Raw genomic sequence first — 21,759 nt, forward strand, 5'->3', positions numbered from 1 at the left:
CGATTAATATAGACACCCAGGACCTATAAATGCTTACTAAAAATTGAATTTTACTCAAAAACTGCGTTTTTACTCAATTGCTGGACTCTGCCAATTTTTCTGACTCCGAGGGAAAAAAAATTCTATCACCCCAAATATCACAAAACTCCTTTAATTCACAAAAATTTGGGTTTCTCGTTTCCAGATATAAATACGTTATTATTCACTACCGACGTTGTATGCAGAACAATACTGACACTTCGGGCGGTTTCAACACTCATTAATTCGAATTTTCGCCAAAATCAGATTTTCACCTCAAATGGACTCTGACAAAATTACAACACGATTTTCTCGAAAAATAACTAAATTCGGCAAAAATGTAATTATCACTGTTTAATGCTTTACGAACAGAATTACGTCCCTTGCGCGCACTAGAGAGTAATACTGACCCTAGGATATACACGAAACATGAAAATTAGAATTTCCGCCAAAAAGTCAGATTCTAGCCCAAGCTGGACTTAGAAAATTTTCCACCTACGTTTCTACTGAAAACAGAATTCTAAGTCTACAAACACAATTCTACCGTCTTACTGGTAAAAACTAGAAAATATCACGCGCATCGACTGGAGAATCCTAATGACGCCCAGAACATACACGTGACCCACGAATACAAATTAATTACAGTTAACGAGTTTCCGACATTGACTTAGCCGAAAACTTATCCCAAAATACTTAGAAATATACCACGGACTCTATTAAGCATTTACACGCAACTTATTATCCCTTAAACTCCTTCACTTATCTATCGTGACCGACATATAGCCCTAAGTCCAGAGGATTAACAACGCCTCTGACTTAGACTAATAGAACAGGGAATAACAAAACTTAACGTACGCACTTAGCCCAATATGCAAGAAAACGCTAAACACTTGGGAAAAATTTTAACCGGGGATTGAATTTAGGGGAAAAAAATTAATCTAGAACAACGCAAATAACGGAAATTACTTTATAAATTTAAGTATACTTAATTCAAAAATGCACTCGACTTAATCTTATAATCGTTCCTACCGGCTCGCCGTACCACACCTAGCCTAGAGGCCACACCATCTAGGTTCCAACAGAGCGACACGCAGCTTTCAGCAACAATTATGACTAGGGACGACTCAACCTCCACTAAGTGTGCGATCACTTAGTTGTTGAATCGCTGCTAGGTAGGTTACTAGTCCGTCCCTCGGAGGCCGCAACGCCCTTCACGGATTACGTTTTTCCTTAGCGTTTTGGGTCGTCTACTAACGCCCTCGGACTATCTACTGGCGTCCCACAGATATATCCGCCCCCGACAGCCCTCAAGGAACTGCTGTTGAGAGTATGGCGGCTCCCAACACCTCTGAATTAATTGCAATGGGTCGAGTATGGTACCCAGTCCAATCAACTCGGAGCGGTCTCCTTTTCAATAAATCTAATTTTAATAGCCTAATCTTACTAACTAACCTTAATCATATCAGCCCGCATGACCCAAGATTCGCCAATCCCCACTCAAACGCACTTGTGGGGCGCACTGCTAATCCTGGCCCGCGGCTGTCTCCTTAGCATCCGCGCACGTGTTCGAACGGCTAGACGCGTGAGCCTTTCAACAATTTCAAACAAAATTGTTGAAACCACCGCTGTGCACCATTGTAACACGGGTTCGGGTTCCTCTCTCTTTACTTCCTTCTTTCTACTCCCTCTACCCGTATTCTTACTTTTATTTCTAAACCAAGGGACTCCAAAACTTTTAACAAAGCCAACTCCACGCCACGTGGTCCTAAGACGATTGACCGACTTAGGATTCTACACCCAGTATGACGTGACCTAAGCTCTGAACAAAACCCTAGAGTCACCTCTGCTGCCACCACCAGACCAGTAATACAAGAGCAATGATCGAGGTCTGGATCGATCACGCTAATTAATCAACCTAGGGGCTTGATCCCCACTATAAACGATGACCTTGAGTGTGGAATAAATTACACGGTAATGATAATTCCGATTCGATGTTAGAATCGGCGCCCAATGCAACTCCGCCTCGTGTGGACCACGTGACCAGGACAAGTATACACATAAAACACATGGAAACAATAAAATGCAAATTAATAACAAATTTAATTTATTAAAAGAAAACTAAGACAAAATCTAAATAGGTTCACTCCCTATCACTTTAACACTCCCTACTTGACCTGAATGGCAAATGAGAAGACTATTTCTATACATAACCATAGCAACTATACCTCTATGTTTTCCAGCTAAGATGTTGTGCTGGTTTGGGGAGAGGTAAGATGGTTGACCTCTCCCAGCTGCTCCCGTATTCACACTGATTTGTCCTCGTCTGGCCTAGCCCAGACTAGAACCTTGTATCCTTCCGCCTAGTCAAAGTTCTACCCAGTTCCTAGCCAGGTTTAAGTTATAACAATTAACCTCTGTTGTACTTAATTGATCCAGACTGGTTGAATTACAAACATCTAACGGCAGAGCTGTTCCCGATCCCCAAAATGGTTAATTGAACTTTGAGAAATACTAGACATGTCAACCCTGCTGACCTATGACCGCCAGTCACTCCGCCTTAAAAGTTAGATCTGATTCGTGACGTCACTGATGGTGACTTAAACTCAATAATTAGAATACTCTTGATATTGTATCCAGTACTATTATACAATACAATTTTAATGCAAAATGAATAAAGGCTAATTTTCTCTAAATTCCTGAATACTATAGGATGATTCATTATACGCAGATATGAACAAAGCGTCGGTTATTTCCACCGCGAATTCCCCTGGGGGTCAGGTCACCATGCGGCTCAGCTTCCCATTCTCTTTTGTCGATAAACCACTCTGGATAATTCTTACAACAGCCTAGTTTGTTACACAATCACGACGGTTGGTTTTACGGCTCCGAAACCTGGATCCCATATCTTCTCTAAAATAGAAGCATTTGTTCATGTTCTTTGTAAAAGTATCATAAAGCAGGACAGATGAGACAAATATCATAAAAACTGAAGAGCAGATGAGCACACACATGTATGTATTACAAAAGAAAATCCACAAATTCATTAGAAATTGGCAGGGTAGGCTGAGGAAGTAGGTAGATGTAAAATGTCTGTAAATGGCGAAAGAACATAAACCCAAGACTGAATAAACGATGTTAAATATCCATGCCAAGGAGACAAAAATATGTTAGGATACAATTACCATTAAGACACCACAAGAAGGTCCGTATCCTGCCGTGATGACTAAAAAGAGTTGGTTATTAGCCACAATGTGTAGGCAGTCTCATGCCAACGGCCATACCACGTTGAGAACACCGCTTCTCGTCCGATCAGCGAAGTTAAGCAACGTTGGGTTTGGTTAGTACTTGGATGGGTGACCGCCTGGGAACACCAAATGCTGTTGGCAATAATGTTTTTTGTTTTGTTTTGTTTTGTTTCGTTTGTTTTTGTTTGAATGGCTGGCTGGCTGGCTGGCTCCACGGGAAATTCACGGAGTTGTGTGGAATAAGGCCTGGTAAAATGAATTAATATGTATGTCATGTTTAAAACAAACTCGCTTAATATAGTGTGTGAGGCTTTATACAAAAACAAACAACCAAAACAAAACATGTTGTATATATATATATATATATATATATATATATATATATATATATATATATATATATATATATATATATATATATATATATATATATATATATATATATATATATATATATAGCTTAATCCGGGTTTGAACTCGCAACTCCAAGAATACGCATCACTTATATACACTTTACCACTGGACCACTGCAGGACACTTGATGCTGAGGTATCAATTTAATGACGTAAATGCCATTTCCACAAATAAATGATAATTTAAAAGTATTTGTATGTACAAATCTTTTCTGTTTAAAAGGCTACAATATCAGTTACTGATATAATTTGTGTTAATGTTTCTATACCCACAGGAAGGCATGTTTTTGCTTATATGTAAGGGGTACGGAGAAGGAATCCACAGACCATCATTCCCCTTCCCCCCCCCCCCCCTCCCACCTACTACCACCACCACCACCACCACTACTCACCACCAATCACCACCAATCACCACCACCACCAATCACCACCAATCACCACCACCACACCTAACCGAAAACCCCCTAACACATCAACCCTCCCCCCAATCAACAGGCGAAATAATAACCCTCAAATGCCTGCCTGCCTGCCTGCCTGCCTGCCTGCCTGCCAGCCAGCCAATACTAACGGTCTTCTCAGAAAGAAAATCTCTTTGTATCTGTATTACTTGATGAAATGTATGATTCTAATAATGAAAATAAATTGTTATGTCGGTTGTATGAGCATAATGACCAATATGCACATGATATGAATGAATTAAATAGTGTAGTTTTAAGTAATTAGGTTGTAGACACATTAAGCGGATATGATATTTGACGCGTCCAGAACTGGTGATTTTTGGTTTAGTTTTAAATGCACCACCACCACCACCATTGCTTCCCCAGAGCCTAATTAAGGACCGGTAAAAGGAGTCAATATGTATGTCATCTATAAAACCAAAGAATGAATAAAAACACACACACACACACACACCTACATAATAGTACTAGGAAGATTGTATGGCATAAAAAAAAAAAAAAAGTACTCCCATTGGGTCGTTTGAACTCGCGACTTCCAAAACACCAGCCACACACCTTACCACCCAGCCACCATAGAGTTGGTATAATTGTGCAACTTTAGTTATAAAACTAAAGTTCTTATTGTCTCAAATCTTATTGTCTGTTCTATGAAAAGGCATGATGTAAATTATGTATTTTTTGAATGATTGAATTGTAGGCACATTAAGCGGATTCGATATTTGATATATCCAGAAAAGGTGATTTCTGTTCAGTTTTAAAATGCATCACCGTTAACGCTAAAGGACTGGTAAAACGACTCGATGTTTGTCATTTTTAAAATAAACACTAAAACTAGGCCCTTAACATATATAATGTTTGAATATAAATTGAATGCATATAAATACAAAGTGGGAGTGGCTGGCTGGCTGGCTGGCTGCCTGCCTGCCTGGCTGGCTGGCTGGCTGGCTGGCTGGCTGACTGGCTGGCTGCCTGCCTGCCTGCCTGCCTGCCTGCCTGCCTGCCTGCCTGCCTGCCTGGCTGGCTGGCCGCCCGCCCGCCTGCTTGCCTTGCCTTGCCTTGCCTGTCCTGTCCTGTTATTGCCTTGCCTTGCCTTGCCTTGCCTTGCCTTGCCTTGCCTTGCCTTGCCTTGCCCTGCCTTGGCTGCAGCTGGCTGGCTGGCCGTAAATCAACTCTTAACAACACCACACCACACCACACCATCACTCATCACCCATCACCCACCACCGGCCCCAGTCTCCCAGCCTCTCTTATATACCCGAGCAGGCCCTTTAAATTATTTGAATTGTTGCACTTCGGCCAATGGCACGATCGCTGCTGCTCAAACATATTCTGGTTCACAAGTATTATAATATATTATATTATATTATATATATATATATATATATATATATATATATATATATATATATATATATATATATATATATATATTTATTCATGAAACACATTAAAACCTTGATCATTTATTCATTCATTACGTCTAGTGAAGAATTGCTTTTGTTCATTTGTATGATTAAAAATTGATAGAATATGAATTCCTCGCTTAAAGTAAAATATAAAATATATATTGGATTTATATGATTGGTTAATATTCCAAGTGATGCTGAATATCCCCTATAATTTTGTTTTGTTTGTTTGTTATGTACACATTCCAAATGAAATCAATATAAATGTTATTATTAATGTTTGAAAGTTGATTGTCTACTTGAATCTCTCTATTAAAGTGTGTGTGGCTCCGGATGGAGCCTGGTTATGGTATTTGTCGTGGTGGGTGGCAGAAGTGCTTACTTCTTCTCTGTCTTCTTTGGCAAAAGAACTGCCTGAATGTTTGGAAGAACACCTCCCTGTGCAATGGTTACGCCAGACAGAAGTTTGTTGAGTTCTTCGTCGTTGCGGATGGCCAACTGCAAGTGACGTGGGATGATACGGGTCTTCTTGTTGTCACGTGCGGCGTTACCGGCGAGCTCCAGAACTTCGGCAGCGAGGTATTCCATGACGGCTGCCAGGTAGACAGGAGCGCCAGCACCGACGCGTTCGGCGTAGTTGCCTTTACGCAGCAGACGGTGAATTCTGCCCACGGGGAACTGAAGTCCGGCCCTGCTGGAGCGAGACTTTGACTTGCCCTTCACTTTGCCTCCCTTGCCGCGTCCTGACATTGCTGCTGCTGTTGTGGGTTTGTGGTGTTTTATGCCGGCCCGCAGATCGAGCTTCGTGTTATATACCCCGCTCAGGATCAAGGGAGTCCGCCACTGACCAATCAGCGCGCTCCGCCACGCGACCCGCTCTGAGCTGAGTCGCGAGCGGGATATAAAAGGAAAGCTCGACTCGCGCAAAAGTTCATTATTGTATCGCAACGCCAGCCAGCACGAGCATCATCATGCCACCCAAGGCATCTGGAAAGGCTGCCAAGAAGGCCGGAAAGGCCCAGAAGGCCATTGCCAAGGGCGATAAGAAAAAGAAGCGCAGGAGGAAGGAGAGCTACAGCATCTACATCTACAAAGTGCTGAAGCAGGTCCACCCCGACACTGGTATCTCTTCCAAAGCCATGTCGATCATGAACTCGTTCGTGAACGACATCTTCGAGCGCATCGCCGCCGAGGCTTCTCGCCTGGCCCACTACAACAAGCGTTCCACCATTACCAGTCGGGAGATCCAGACGGCTGTAAGGCTCCTGTTGCCCGGAGAACTGGCCAAGCACGCCGTCTCTGAGGGCACTAAGGCCGTCACCAAGTACACCTCCTCCAAGTAAACGGCTTACTTACTGCCCTGTGGTGGTGGCTTGGCCTCAAACCAACAAACTCGGCTCCATTGGAGCCACACTTTAATTTCTAAAGAGATTGTGAGTGTTAGACACCAATACTATTATAACAAAAACCTCTGTCACTGAAAGCAAATAGCTATAAAATGAGAATATTTATGAAACTGTCTGTGTGTGTTTCTCTCTCTCAGTCTCTGTCTGTCTGTCTGTCTGTCTGTCTGTCTGTCTGTCTGTCTGTCTGTCTGTCTGTCTGTCTGTCTGTCTGTCTGTCTGTCTGTCTCTGTCTCTGTCTCTGTCTCTGCATGTCTCTCTCTCTCTCTCAACACACATATAAACACTCGGTATCTTTTTTCTAGAGATTAGAGATTCATTGTTATGTTCCACATTAGGATTACTATGCAGGCCACCCTCTTAAGGTTTGAAAATGTCAAGAAAACGGTTAATTTAAAATGTCATCTCCTAACTTAACAGATTAAGCCAGAGGACCAAAAACAGAATAAAACAGGACAGGACAGTATGTCACTTATACAAGCTGCTTTTATTTCTAGTACAGTATGACAATTTTTTTTTTTTTTTTTTTGGAGGGGGGGGGGGGGGAGGATCCTTGGCAGTGCATAAGAATGAAAAGCGACGGCGTTTTGTTTGTAAGAGGACAGGTTGTATTACAAATGACTTGATTTATTGATATCACGTGTACAGTGTATGTATGACACCTAAATTATTGTATTTATTTATTTATTATATGTATAGATGAAGGTTAATTCATATGACTGATGCTAGGAATGTCTGAAATCTCCTTAGAAGGATATTTTGGCCCTGAGAAGGGCCGAGTTTGGTGTATACTAGGGTGGTCGTTTTAGCTTATGCACGCTCTCCACGGATACGGCGAGCAAGCTGAATGTCCTTTGGCATGATGGTGACACGCTTGGCGTGGATGGCACAGAGGTTAGTGTCCTCGAAGAGACCGACCAGGTAAGCCTCGGATGCCTCCTGTAAAGCCATGACGGCAGACGACTGGAAGCGAAGATCGGTCTTGAAGTCCTGGGCAATCTCGCGCACCAGACGCTGGAAGGGAAGTTTCCTGATGAGCAACTCTGTGCTCTTCTGGTAACGACGGATCTCACGCAGGGCGACCGTTCCGGGCCTGTAACGGTGAGGCTTCTTCACGCCCCCTGTGGCAGGAGCAGACTTGCGTGCTGCCTTGGTGGCCAGCTGCTTACGAGGAGCCTTGCCTCCCGTGGACTTGCGAGCAGTCTGCTTGGTGCGAGCCATGGTGAACAACTGTGGTTTGTGATGGCCGGCGCCGAAAAATTTTTGCTTATATACGCCGTCTCGAGGCGCTTGCTCGAGCGCCATTGGCTGCTCGACTCGCCTACGTCACCCCGTTGCCCCTCCCCTCCTTCCTCTGGCTGCAGCCAACAGGCAGCTCACCTCAAACACTATTATCGCTGATTTTGCTCTATTTTTTGGATTTGTGCAAAAGTCATTTCACAGAGACGTGAAACAGACGAGTAGGCAACTGCAGTTTTGAAAGCGTTGTGAGAAAGCCGTGTTTCTGCTCGAGTACAAGCATAAAGTAAGGACAGGCAGGAGTTAGGAGTTGCCATGCTACAAGTACGTCCGCTTGACGGGATATAGTCTGGGGAAATCGTGCCGAAATTTTATTATTCACACAACTTCAACACCATGACTGGACGCGGCAAGGGAGGCAAGGGACTCGGAAAGGGTGGCGCCAAGCGTCATCGTAAGGTGCTACGTGACAACATCCAGGGCATCACCAAGCCCGCTATTCGTCGCTTAGCTCGTCGTGGCGGCGTGAAGCGTATTTCGGGTCTCATCTACGAAGAGACCCGTGGCGTCCTGAAGGTGTTCCTCGAGAACGTCATCCGTGATGCTGTAACCTACACGGAACACGCCAAGAGGAAGACCGTCACTGCCATGGACGTGGTGTACGCTCTGAAGCGCCAGGGTCGTACCCTCTACGGATTCGGCAGATAAGAGCTTGGCTAATCCATCGATTCCACCCACCACCACCTCAAAACGGGACCTAATTAGGTCCCTATACTTTTTTACTGAAGGGCTTAATAGACGATAACATAAATTGTTTTGATATCAGCTAGCACATTGGGTCTTATGAAATCTATTTTTTATCCTCGCATGCTTAAAGGGACTCTGATTGGGGAGGGAGGGGTGGGGGGGGGGGAAGGTTTGTTCCGTTATATACTAGCAGAGCAGGATCATTGGTGGTGGGTGGGGGGGGGGGGGTGAGGGGGAGAGAGAGAGAGAGAGAGATATCTTTCCCAACTCTTCCTTTTTACATGAGTGAGCTACCCGTTTTATTCATTTTATCCTTCTCAGAGCTGTTTTGATAGTATCCAAATGATGGTAAATGAAAAGGGAGGACACGAATATCTACCCAGAATTCAGGACTGGCAATCGATATGCATGTTTGAGTGCGAATCTTTTTCTCTCTCAACTTAGGTATACGTTTATGTCGTACCTAAAAGCGAGAACCACACTATTGGGACAAGTATGCAAGGCCCAATTTTCCTAACAAGCACAGTTAATTTTGTTATTTTCGAACATTTCTTTCCAAATTGGTTTATCCAATTAACAGTATTATATTAAGATCATGAATTGCTGGGTTAGGTTAGGTTAGGTTAGGTTAGCTTAGCTTAGGTTAGGTTAGGTTAGCTTAGCTTGGGTTAGCATAGGTTAGGTTAGGTTTGATTACATTTCTATGTTAGATTTAACTCAAATTCAAAACAATTGCAGTCATTCGGCTTGTTAGTCAACTTGCCTCTAATAGGGGCAATTTGTCTAACAAGACTATTTAGTTTTGTGTGCATATATATATATATATATATATATATATATATATATATATATATATATATATATATATATATATATATATCTATATATATATATATATATATTATAGCTTCAAGACTCCGAACCAATATAGAAGCATCAAGAGGAAGTGCTTGTGTTATGGGCCAATAGGCCTTCTGCAGTTACTTCCATTCTTATGTTTTTATTCCCATTGGTTCGTGTTTTATCTTGTGTAAATGTCAATCACCTCACCCAAAACTTTGGTACCATATCACCTCACCCATGTATGTGTGTATATATATATATATATATATATATATATATATATATATATATATATATATATATATATATATATATATATATATATATATATATATATATATATATATATATATATATATATATATAATATACAGAGTAAATCTACCCCAAAAGTAATGATTTATTTGTCTACAAAACTAAACTCTTTTTGGAATCATATGAGGCCCCTCCACTGAGGGGGGAGGCCTGGATGTTTATTGTCATGTGTATTCATGCTGCTTGCATGTCGTCGTTTATTTTGCCTTTGTTGTTTTCTTGACAGCTTTCTTTGCCTTGGGTGGTTTGGGAGATTTTGAAGCTCTCTTTATTTTGGGCTTTTTGTTCCCAACAACAAGCTGCTGCTCCTGCTGCTGCTTCTTTTTCAAGGCTGTAGGTGGTTTGTTGCTTGTGGCGGCTTTCTTGGGAGTTACCACGGCCTTCTTTGCTGCTGTAGATGGTTTCTTGGTTGTGGTGGCTTTCTTGGGAGTTAGAACGGCCCTCTTCTCTGCTACGGCCAGCTTGAATGATCCACTAGCTCCACTTCCCTTGGTCTGAACAAGAATGCCGTCAGCCACTGCTTTCTTGAGAAATCTTCGGATGTAAATGGCGATCTTGGCAGCCTCGACTTTGTTGTTGGCAACAACGTACTTCTTGATTGCTTGTAGAGACGAGCCCTTACGGTCTTTGAGTGCTGCGACCGCGGCTAGAACCATTTGACTAGTTTTCGGGTGAGCAACCTGGACGCGAGGTTTCCTGGTGGTGGCCACCACAGCAGCAGCAGCCGCAGCCTTCTTGGTAGGCTTTGCTTCTACCATGATGATGATGAGATAACCAAGGTGATGAGAGACGCTCAGACAGTCACGGGGAAATGATGCTGCCGCCGCTTGAGCCGAACCTATTTATGTGCCGGCACGGTACAGAAGCTGCAACCTGGCAACTCGTCCACCAATCACGACGGTTGGTTTTACGGCTCCGAAACCTGGATCCCATATCTTCTCTAAAATAGAAGCATTTGTTCATGTTCTTTGTAAAAGTATCATAAAGCAGGACAGATGAGACAAATATCATAAAAACTGAAGAGCAGATGAGCACACACATGTATGTATTACAAAAGAAAATCCACAAATTCATTAGAAATTGGCAGGGTAGGCTGAGGAAGTAGGTAGATGTAAAATGTCTGTAAATGGCGAAAGAACATAAACCCAAGACTGAATAAACGATGTTAAATATCCATGCCAAGGAGACAAAAATATGTTAGGATACAATTACCATTAAGACACCACAAGAAGGTCCGTATCCTGCCGTGATGACTAAAAAGAGTTGGTTATTAGCCACAATGTGTAGGCAGTCTCATGCCAACGGCCATACCACGTTGAGAACACCGCTTCTCGTCCGATCAGCGAAGTTAAGCAACGTTGGGTTTGGTTAGTACTTGGATGGGTGACCGCCTGGGAACACCAAATGCTGTTGGCAATAATGTTTTTTGTTTTGTTTTGTTTTGTTTCGTTTGTTTTTGTTTGAATGGCTGGCTGGCTGGCTGGCTCCACGGGAAATTCACGGAGTTGTGTGGAATAAGGCCTGGTAAAATGAATTAATATGTATGTCATGTTTAAAACAAACTCGCTTAATATAGTGTGTGAGGCTTTATACAAAAACAAACAACCAAAACAAAACATGTTGTATATATATATATATATATATATATATATATATATATATATATATATATATATATATATATATATATATATATATATATATATATATATATATATATATATATATATATATATATATATATATATATATATAGCTTAATCCGGGTTTGAACTCGCAACTCCAAGAATACGCATCACTTATATACACTTTACCACTGGACCACTGCAGGACACTTGATGCTGAGGTATCAATTTAATGACGTAAATGCCATTTCCACAAATAAATGATAATTTAAAAGTATTTGTATGTACAAATCTTTTCTGTTTAAAAGGCTACAATATCAGTTACTGATATAATTTGTGTTAATGTTTCTATACCCACAGGAAGGCATGTTTTTGCTTATATGTAAGGGGTACGGAGAAGGAATCCACAGACCATCATTCCCCTTCCCCCCCCCCCTCCCACCTACTACCACCACCACCACCACCACTACTCACCACCAATCACCACCAATCACCACCACCACCAATCACCACCAATCACCACCACCACACCTAACCGAAAACCCCCTAACACATCAACCCTCCCCCCAATCAACAGGCGAAATAATAACCCTCAAATGCCTGCCTGCCTGCCTGCCTGCCTGCCTGCCTGCCAGCCAGCCAATACTAACGGTCTTCTCAGAAAGAAAATCTCTTTGTATCTGTATTACTTGATGAAATGTATGATTCTAATAATGAAAATAAATTGTTATGTCGGTTGTATGAGCATAATGACCAATATGCACATGATATGAATGAATTAAATAGTGTAGTTTTAAGTAATTAGGTTGTAGACACATTAAGCGGATATGATATTTGACGCGTCCAGAACTGGTGATTTTTGGTTTAGTTTTAAATGCACCACCACCACCACCATTGCTTCCCCAGAGCCTAATTAAGGACCGGTAAAAGGAGTCAATATGTATGTCATCTATAAAACCAAAGAATGAATAAAAACACACACACACACACACACCTACATAATAGTACTAGGAAGATTGTATGGCATAAAAAAAAAAAAAAAGTACTCCCATTGGGTCGTTTGAACTCGCGACTTCCAAAACACCAGCCACACACCTTACCACCCAGCCACCATAGAGTTGGTATAATTGTGCAACTTTAGTTATAAAACTAAAGTTCTTATTGTCTCAAATCTTATTGTCTGTTCTATGAAAAGGCATGATGTAAATTATGTATTTTTTGAATGATTGAATTGTAGGCACATTAAGCGGATTCGATATTTGATATATCCAGAAAAGGTGATTTCTGTTCAGTTTTAAAATGCATCACCGTTAACGCTAAAGGACTGGTAAAACGACTCGATGTTTGTCATTTTTAAAATAAACACTAAAACTAGGCCCTTAACATATATAATGTTTGAATATAAATTGAATGCATATAAATACAAAGTGGGAGTGGCTGGCTGGCTGGCTGGCTGCCTGCCTGCCTGGCTGGCTGGCTGGCTGGCTGGCTGGCTGACTGGCTGGCTGCCTGCCTGCCTGCCTGCCTGCCTGCCTGCCTGCCTGCCTGCCTGCCTGCCTGCCTGGCTGGCTGGCTGGCTGGCCGCCCGCCCGCCCGCCCGCCCGCCTGCTTGCCTTGCCTTGCCTTGCCTTGCCTTGCCTTGCCTGTCCTGTCCTGTTATTGCCTTGCCTTGCCTTGCCTTGCCTTGCCTTGCCTTGCCTTGCCTTGCCCTGCCTTGGCTGCAGCTGGCTGGCTGGCCGTAAATCAACTCTTAACAACACCACACCACACCACACCATCACTCATCACCCATCACCCACCACCGGCCCCAGTCTCCCAGCCTCTCTTATATACCCGAGCAGGCCCTTTAAATTATTTGAATTGTTGCACTTCGGCCAATGGCACGATCGCTGCTGCTCAAACATATTCTGGTTCACAAGTATTATAATATATTATATTATATTATATATATATATATATATATATATATATATATATATATATATATATATATATATATATATATATATATTATTAAATATGACCGAAAAAGTAAGATTAATAATTCTAACACGAATTTTCTCAATCCTTCGTACATTTGAAAATTGTACTTCACAAAGACTTTGTGAAGTCTTTGAAAATGTAATAAGTTTTACGAAACGCGCCCGTGTCGCGTCAGACTAGAAATAAAAATGAATTTTGGAGAAGTGATTTTTGATTTACCTCCAACAGTGAAGCATAATGTACGAAGGATTGAGAAAATTCGTGTTAGAATTATTAATCTTACTTTTTCGGTCATATTTAATAATATATGTCTACAGGAAAGACTGCTACCAAAATATACTAATATATATATATATATATATATATATATATATATATATATATATATATATATATATATATATATATATTTATTCATGAAACACATTAAAACCTTGATCATTTATTCATTCATTACGTCTAGTGAAGAATTGCTTTTGTTCATTTGTATGATTAAAAATTGATAGAATATGAATTCCTCGCTTAAAGTAAAATATAAAATATATATTGGATTTATATGATTGGTTAATATTCCAAGTGATGCTGAATATCCCCTATAATTTTGTTTTGTTTGTTTGTTATGTACACATTCCAAATGAAATCAATATAAATGTTATTATTAATGTTTGAAAGTTGATTGTCTACTTGAATCTCTCTATTAAAGTGTGTGTGGCTCCGGATGGAGCCTGGTTATGGTATTTGTCGTGGTGGGTGGCAGAAGTGCTTACTTCTTCTCTGTCTTCTTTGGCAAAAGAACTGCCTGAATGTTTGGAAGAACACCTCCCTGTGCAATGGTTACGCCAGACAGAAGTTTGTTGAGTTCTTCGTCGTTGCGGATGGCCAACTGCAAGTGACGTGGGATGATACGGGTCTTCTTGTTGTCACGTGCGGCGTTACCGGCGAGCTCCAGAACTTCGGCAGCGAGGTATTCCATGACGGCTGCCAGGTAGACAGGAGCGCCAGCACCGACGCGTTCGGCGTAGTTGCCTTTACGCAGCAGACGGTGAATTCTGCCCACGGGGAACTGAAGTCCGGCCCTGCTGGAGCGAGACTTTGACTTGCCCTTCACTTTGCCTCCCTTGCCGCGTCCTGACATTGCTGCTGCTGTTGTGGGTTTGTGGTGTTTTATGCCGGCCCGCAGATCGAGCTTCGTGTTATATACCCCGCTCAGGATCAAGGGAGTCCGCCACTGACCAATCAGCGCGCTCCGCCACGCGACCCGCTCTGAGCTGAGTCGCGAGCGGGATATAAAAGGAAAGCTCGACTCGCGCAAAAGTTCATTATTGTATCGCAACGCCAGCCAGCACGAGCATCATCATGCCACCCAAGGCATCTGGAAAGGCTGCCAAGAAGGCCGGAAAGGCCCAGAAGGCCATTGCCAAGGGCGATAAGAAAAAGAAGCGCAGGAGGAAGGAGAGCTACAGCATCTACATCTACAAAGTGCTGAAGCAGGTCCACCCCGACACTGGTATCTCTTCCAAAGCCATGTCGATCATGAACTCGTTCGTGAACGACATCTTCGAGCGCATCGCCGCCGAGGCTTCTCGCCTGGCCCACTACAACAAGCGTTCCACCATTACCAGTCGGGAGATCCAGACGGCTGTAAGGCTCCTGTTGCCCGGAGAACTGGCCAAGCACGCCGTCTCTGAGGGCACTAAGGCCGTCACCAAGTACACCTCCTCCAAGTAAACGGCTTACTTACTGCCCTGTGGTGGTGGCTTGGCCTCAAACCAACAAACTCGGCTCCATTGGAGCCACACTTTAATTTCTAAAGAGATTGTGAGTGTTAGACACCAATACTATTATAACAAAAACCTCTGTCACTGAAAGCAAATAGCTATAAAATGAGAATATTTATGAAACTGTCTGTGTGTGTTTCTCTCTCTCAGTCTCTGTCTGTCTGTCTGTCTGTCTGTCTGTCTGTCTGTCTGTCTGTCTGTCTGTCTGTCTGTCTGTCTGTCTGTCTGTCTCTGTCTCTGTCTCTGTCTCTGCATGTCTCTCTCTCTCTCTCAACACACATATAAACACTCGGTATCTTTTTTCTAGAGATTAGAGATTCATTGTTATGTTCCACATTAGGATTACTATGCAGGCCACCCTCTTAAGGTTTGAAAATGTCAAGAAAACGGTTAATTTAAAATGTCATCTCCTAACTTAACAGATTAAGCCAGAGGACCAAAAACAGAATAAAACAGGACAGGACAGTATGTCACTTATACAAGCTGCTTTTATTTCTAGTACAGTATGACAATTTTTTTTTTTTTTTTTTTTGGAGGGGGGGGGGGGGGGGAGGATCCTTGGCAGTGCATAAGAATGAAAAGCGACGGCGTTTTGTTTGTAAGAGGACAGGTTGTACTACAAATGACTTGATTTATTGATATCACGTGTACAGTGTATGTATGACACCTAAATTATTGTATTTATTTATTTATTATATGTATAGATGAAGGTTAATTCATATGACTGATGCTAGGAATGTCTGAAATCTCCTTAGAAGGATATTTTGGCCCTGAGAAGGGCCGAGTTTGGTGTATACTAGGGTGGTCGTTTTAGCTTATGCACGCTCTCCACGGATACGGCGAGCAAGCTGAATGTCCTTTGGCATGATGGTGACACGCTTGGCGTGGATGGCACAGAGGTTAGTGTCCTCGAAGAGACCGACCAGGTAAGCCTCGGATGCCTCCTGTAAAGCCATGACGGCAGACGACTGGAAGCGAAGATCGGTCTTGAAGTCCTGGGCAATCTCGCGCACCAGACGCTGGAAGGGAAGTTTCCTGATGAGCAACTCTGTGCTCTTCTGGTAACGACGGATCTCACGCAGGGCGACCGTTCCGGGCCTGTAACGGTGAGGCTTCTTCACGCCCCCTGTGGCAGGAGCAGACTTGCGTGCTGCCTTGGTGGCCAGCTGCTTACGAGGAGCCTTGCCTCCCGTGGACTTGCGAGCAGTCTGCTTGGTGCGAGCCATGGTGAACAACTGTGGTTTGTGATGGCCGGATTAAACGGATTAAAAAGTCCATAGAGCTGGCAAGTAGGGGATGGAAGAACGGGGCGAGGCTGCAGAAATCTTGAGCAAGGATCCGGGGATGAGGTGAAGAGGGGAGATGAAAGATCGGTGGCCCAACCACCGTGGATTTGAGCTTGATCAGATGAAAGTAGAATTGAGTGGGGTGTCATTTGCAGTACACACAGAGGCCGGGAACGCAAGCAGCTGGCAGTGGAGGTTTGATGTCGGATGTTGATGTTAGGACGGTTCGTTAGTTGTCTTCTTTCTTGTTGATTTCACCAAACTTTGATCGTTGTTCTTTTTTTTGGGCTTGTCGGTCTTGGTGGTCACGGTTCGTGTTGATGCTTGGAGGTGATCTTTCCTTGGGGGTGATGGTGTACCGACAGATACGTCCTCATCCGATTCATCAGATGAGTGAGGAGCAGGGGTGTTGACACGCTGGGGTAGATTTCTTGAAGGTTGGGTTCTTGAGGGTTGATGTCTTGAAGGTAGAGTTCTCGGAGGGTGTGTAACAGCGGTAGGTACTGCAGCAGAAGGTGCTGCATAGTCGGTACCCTCTATAGGGTCACACCAAGGGTCGATAGCAGCGAAATTCGCCACTGAGACGGGTGAAGGGACAGCAGCAGCTGGAGAAGCGTGTGGAGCAGGAGCTGACAGTATGTCAGAAAGCGTGGCTGCGTTCACAGTGATGTCATGGTTGGTAACGGGAACTGATGCAGAAGTGGGGGTCACATGAGGCAGAGTCCTGCGAGCTGTAGGTACCCGAACAGGATCTGAGGGCTGCATTGCAGTGGCGGAATCGTCGTCGTCGGATGTAGAGTCAGCATCCTCCTCTACAGGGTCAGTTGTTGGAGATGAACGCGGAGCGTTGAAAACTTCCTCAGGAACAATGAAGGTAGGGAGACCGTTCGCCTTGTACAGAATTTTCAGAAGCCTCACAAATTCTCGTGGGTTATTGCCAGCAGTAATTCTGGCTGTTGATATCAGAGCTTTTACTGTGCTCTGCCCAATTAGCTTTGTCTTTGGTTGGGCCGGTGGCGATGGCTGGCTCGACGAATCGCTGGTTGGCGTTTGGGAGCTGGCTCCCCATTGGCTGGTAGTAGCAGTGGGACGTCCTCCCGGGAGCTCCGGGAAGATGGCGGCGTGGGCGTTGAAACCTGAAGTAGAGGTGGTCGCTGATTGGCTTGTTGCTTGAGCGGTACTGGCTCCGGTTGAAGATGTGGATTTCTCCATGTTTTTAATGGCGTTTTGTCTGTGAGGACAATGTATGGAGATTGCTGGATGATCGCCTTTGCACAGCAAGCAGCATAGTGTTTCAGACTTGCAGATGGAGTAATGGTGGTCAGCTGAGCAGAGGCTACACTTCTGAATCCGCTGGGTACATTTGCTGGTGGAGTGGGTGTACTCGTAGCATCGGAGGCACTGGTTGACGATGTGAAAACGTTCCATCTTCACACGGAAAGGCGGAATGTGAATTCCAAAGCTGTAAACTCCATTTCTGGTAGCCATAGTAGCCGCAGCTACCGTCTCGAAGGTCAGCTTCAGGGAGCGACTTGAATTGAAGAATTGAGCTTGGTGAAGCCGTAGGTCCGGGTTTGATGCCTTGAAGTCGTGCATGAACGCACTATCATCAGCGTCATCTTGTTCCACGATCCATTGACTGAGATCGTGAATAACGACAGAGTGTTCAGCCAGGTACTGGCGTGGGAAATTGAGACGAAGGTGTTGGTTGGAGAAGTTAGCGCTGTAAGACAGAAGTTTGTCGACTTCCTCCTCACTATAAAAGAAGAAAAGGATGTCCGTGCCTTCCTGCTTGATGTCGTTGGGTGTTACTCCTGCAACGTCTTTAAAGAGCTTCAGGAGAGATGTCTTGGAGAATGGTTGTTCGTTGAGGGGCGTACCCCTGATCTTGAAGCGTTTGTGACGCATGATGAGCTTCCTGGAGGCCGATGGATCTCTCTCAAAGACTACACGTCACTGAAGATGGCCTCCCGTCTCTACCCGGCATAAAATACCAAGTTAGGAGTGGGGTCTGACCATCTAGAGAGACGCAAGTCTGCTGCCAATTGTTTATCCACCCTGCAGTACTGGGTGCGAGAGAGAAGAGCTGGAGCAACGCGAGCACGTCCGACCGCGACGGTTGCTAGTTGCTGAGTCTGATGGCCGGCGCCGAAAAATTTTTGCTTATATACGCCGTCTCGAGGCGCTTGCTCGAGCGCCATTGGCTGCTCGACTCGCCTACGTCACCCCGTTGCCCCTCCCCTCCTTCCTCTGGCTGCAGCCAACAGGCAGCTCACCTCAAACACTATTATCGCTGATTTTGCTCTATTTTTTGGATTTGTGCAAAAGTCATTTCACAGAGACGTGAAACAGACGAGTAGGCAACTGCAGTTTTGAAAGCGTTGTGAGAAAGCCGTGTTTCTGCTCGAGTACAAGCATAAAGTAAGGACAGGCAGGAGTTAGGAGTTGCCATGCTACAAGTACGTCCGCTTGACGGGATATAGTCTGGGGAAATCGTGCCGAAATTTTATTATTCACACAACTTCAACACCATGACTGGACGCGGCAAGGGAGGCAAGGGACTCGGAAAGGGTGGCGCCAAGCGTCATCGTAAGGTGCTACGTGACAACATCCAGGGCATCACCAAGCCCGCTATTCGTCGCTTAGCTCGTCGTGGCGGCGTGAAGCGTATTTCGGGTCTCATCTACGAAGAGACCCGTGGCGTCCTGAAGGTGTTCCTCGAGAACGTCATCCGTGATGCTGTAACCTACACGGAACACGCCAAGAGGAAGACCGTCACTGCCATGGACGTGGTGTACGCTCTGAAGCGCCAGGGTCGTACCCTCTACGGATTCGGCGGATAAGAGCTTGGCTAATCCATCGATTCCACCCACCACCACCTCAAAACGGGACCTAATTAGGTCCCTATACTTTTTTACTGAAGGGCTTAATAGACGATAACATAAATTGTTTTGATATCAGCTAGCACATTGGGTCTTATGAAATCTATTTTTTATCCTCGCATGCTTAAAGGGACTCTGATTGGGGAGGGAGGGGTGGGGGGGGGGAAGGTTTGTTCCGTTATATACTAGCAGAGCAGGATCATTGGTGGTGGGTGGGGGGGGGGGGGTGAGGGGGAGAGAGAGAGAGAGAGAGATATCTTTCCCAACTCTTCCTTTTTACATGAGTGAGCTACCCGTTTTATTCATTTTATCCTTCTCAGAGCTGTTTTGATAGTATCCAAATGATGGTAAATGAAAAGGGAGGACACGAATATCTACCCAGAATTCAGGACTGGCAATCGATATGCATGTTTGAGTGCGAATCTTTTTCTCTCTCAACTTAGGTATACGTTTATGTCGTACCTAAAAGCGAGAACCACACTATTGGGACAAGTATGCAAGGCCCAATTTTCCTAACAAGCACAGTTAATTTTGTTATTTTCGAACATTTCTTTCCAAATTGGTTTATCCAATTAACAGTATTATATTAAGATCATGAATTGCTGGGTTAGGTTAGGTTAGGTTAGCTTAGCTTAGGTTAGGTTAGCTTAGCTTGGGTTAGCATAGGTTAGGTTAGGTTTGATTACATTTCTATGTTAGATTTAACTCAAATTCAAAACAATTGCAGTCATTCGGCTTGTTAGTCAACTTGCCTCTAATAGGGGCAATTTGTCTAACAAGACTATTTAGTTTTGTGTGCATATATATATATATATATATATATATATATATATATATATATATATATATATATATATATATATATATATATATATATATATATATATATATATATATATATATATATAATTTTTCATATATATATATATTATAGCTTCAAGACTCCGAACCAATATAGAAGCATCAAGAGGAAGTGCTTGTGTTATGGGCCAATAGGCCTTCTGCAGTTACTTCCATTCTTATGTTTTTATTCCCATTGGTTCGTGTTTTATCTTGTGTAAATGTCAATCACCTCACCCAAAACTTTGGTACCATATCACCTCACCCATGTATGTGTGTATATATATATATATATATATATATATATATATATATATATATATATATATATATATATATATATATATATATATATATATATATAATATACAGAGTAAATCTACCCCAAAAGTAATGATTTATTTGTCTACAAAACTAAACTCTTTTTGGAATCATATGAGGCCCCTCCACTGAGGGGGGAGGCCTGGATGTTTATTGTCATGTGTATTCATGCTGCTTGCATGTCGTCGTTTATTTTGCCTTTGTTGTTTTCTTGACAGCTTTCTTTGCCTTGGGTGGTTTGGGAGACTTTGAAGCTCTCTTTATTTTGGGCTTTTTGTTCCCAACAACAAGCTGCTGCTGCTGCTGCTGCTTCTTTTTCAAGGCTGTAGGTGGTTTGTTGCTTGTGGCGGCTTTCTTGGGAGTTACCACGGCCTTCTTTGCTGCTGTAGATGGTTTCTTGGTTGTGGTGGCTTTCTTGGGAGTTAGAACGGCCCTCTTCTCTGCTACGGCCAGCTTGAATGATCCACTAGCTCCACTTCCCTTGGTCTGAACAAGAATGCCGTCAGCCACTGCTTTCTTGAGAAATCTTCGGATGTAAATGGCGATCTTGGCAGCCTCGACTTTGTTGTTGGCAACAACGTACTTCTTGATTGCTTGTAGAGACGAGCCCTTACGGTCTTTGAGTGCTGCGACCGCGGCTAGAACCATTTGACTAGTTTTCGGGTGAGCAACCTGGACGCGAGGTTTCCTGGTGGTGGCCACCACAGCAGCAGCAGCCGCAGCCTTCTTGGTAGGCTTTGCTTCTACCATGATGATGATGAGATAACCAAGGTGATGAGAGACGCTCAGACAGTCACGGGGAAATGATGCTGCCGCCGCTTGAGCCGAACCTATTTATGTGCCGGCACGGTACAGAAGCTGCAACCTGGCAACTCGTCCACCAATCACGACGGTTGGTTTTACGGCTCCGAAACCTGGATCCCATATCTTCTCTAAAATAGAAGCATTTGTTCATGT

At 43.5% G+C, this 21,759-nt stretch overlaps 2 non-coding genes across 2 annotated transcripts; both read left to right on the forward strand.

Moving 5' to 3' along the window:
- The first annotated feature begins 3,285 nt into the window (after positions 1–3,285).
- On the forward strand, positions 3,286–3,404 carry LOC138360367 (5S ribosomal RNA). The gene has a single exon (XR_011226315.1). It is a non-coding gene; the product is annotated as a 5S ribosomal RNA (ribosomal RNA).
- Positions 3,405–11,384: 7,980 nt separating this feature from the next.
- LOC138360370 (5S ribosomal RNA) lies at positions 11,385–11,503 on the forward strand. Its single transcript, XR_011226318.1, has one exon. It is a non-coding gene; the product is annotated as a 5S ribosomal RNA (ribosomal RNA).
- Positions 11,504–21,759: the final 10,256 nt, after the last annotated feature.

Source organism: Procambarus clarkii, unplaced genomic scaffold, assembly GCF_040958095.1.
Source record: "Procambarus clarkii isolate CNS0578487 unplaced genomic scaffold, FALCON_Pclarkii_2.0 HiC_scaffold_109, whole genome shotgun sequence".
NCBI classification, from domain to species: Eukaryota; Metazoa; Arthropoda; class Malacostraca; order Decapoda; family Cambaridae; genus Procambarus; species Procambarus clarkii.